Here is a 1845-nt window from a genome sequence, read left to right as displayed (position 1 = left end):
CATAATTGCTAGCAGTTAATGTTATTCTTACTTTCTTGTTCTTGAGTTTTTTCTTTCCTTTGTATATTATGAGTCTGATCACTTCAGCCACTCATCCACGATTTGAAGGGCATGCCATAATTATATGATGTAACTTCTATGTTGTGATATGCTTTGTTTTAGTGTGTGTGTTGCTCAGAATTGCCTAATTTTGCTTAAAATTGCCCGGCCCCGACCATTGCTGCGCAGCAGCTATAATTGTATTTTGATTTATTGTTAATCTGTATGTCTAATTGTATGTTAAGAATCAATGTTGACCATAGTGGGAAGAGTATGCGTCCCTCACGCGTAACATATCAAAGTATACGACCTGGTATAAGGAAATCTTTGATATATCACATGGTGAGACTATTTTTCATCACAAGAGGAGCCTCCCTGATCAAATCCGCCCATTTTTGGCCAGTCAAATACCGGTGCGCTCAGCGCGGCTCGAGGTAGTTCTTCTGTTCTTAGTCTTTTTCCGGTCTTCGTCAGTTCTTAGTTCTCCTTAGAGTCTTTTGTTAGTTATTCCCTGTTATTCTTGCTGTTAGTTCTGCCGTGCTTATTTGTTTTTTACCATCTTGTCGTGCGTAATTTTTTTATTACTCTCTTAACTCTTTTGTGCTCACGATCAAAGTTATTTTGAACTTTTACATTTTGTCGATCCAGTTCTCTTTTATCTCCAATGTTTTTAACATTTTTGTGTGTAATCATAACTTTGACAACAATATCGAACGGCCAACGATATTGTTTTCACCATTATTATAAGCAAGTAACCAGAACGAAGTAGACCAGCACCTGCAGACCAACCTCTTCGCTCCAGATTCATCGGAACCAGCGGCTGCCAGCCACTCACCACAGTGGTCCTCGTGCCAAGCCCAAAGGCCTTCTGCAGCGTGAACAAACCCATTGGGGCACCCGCAGGACATCGCAAATTCAACCGCTCCCACCCTGCCGTGAGAAAGCCTGTTCCATTCTGCTGCAAAGACCAGGAGCTGCGAAGTCCGGGGTCCCAAGAGGAGCTTCGCCTTTGATCCCCGCTGCTAAAAGTAGGAAAGAACTTCCATAACTTGAGTGAGCCGCTGTGCGGTGAAGAGTGAGGTCGAGCAGGAGGCTTAGTTAATTATCCTGATTTTAATTTAGGTTTCATTAGGCCTATGTGAATGGTTTTGCACATTCCTGCATTCCCCATTTATAATAAAGATTAACATACTCTGTCCCACTATCGCCAAACTAAATAACTCACGAGTATTACTTCTCATTTCATTTCATTTATATATTGTTAATTTTGTGTTGTGTCATATAATCATCATTTGCTATTCATTTATTCAGTTGTTACCTATTTAGCTTAAATAAATCTTCATTTATCGCCAAGTCGTTGTCTGTGTATATAACTTTTTGACAGGAGCTGAGATCACTGTATCGAGAATTCATAACCCAGATATTGAGATTGATTCATTATTGATAAGCGTGCTGACGAATTAATAAGTGATTTACGAAGTTATTAATTTGATTAGTCGCCTTACGAGTGCAAATATTCTCAAAGAGCTATTTCCCCTACAGTATTTATAGCAGCGCAATTATAAATTGAGAATTTTATTATTATTCAGTATTTTTTGTATCAAAACATCTCAATAGATCTATAATTGTTTGGGCCCGTTTTGTTGGGGGCCTACTGGTATCTATCTTTTTATCTATCTATCTATCTATCTATCTATCTATCTATCTATCTATCTATCTATCGTCTTACACAACTAGAAAGTTATATTGTGTACACATACAATGCATTTTCACTGTCAGAAAAACATATGACACACACACAAAGTA

The sequence above is a fragment of the Epinephelus moara genome, chromosome 23 (genome assembly GCF_006386435.1).
Source record: "Epinephelus moara isolate mb chromosome 23, YSFRI_EMoa_1.0, whole genome shotgun sequence".
Lineage (NCBI taxonomy): Eukaryota > Metazoa > Chordata > Actinopteri > Perciformes > Serranidae > Epinephelus > Epinephelus moara.
Note: the sequence above shows the minus strand (reverse complement) of the source record.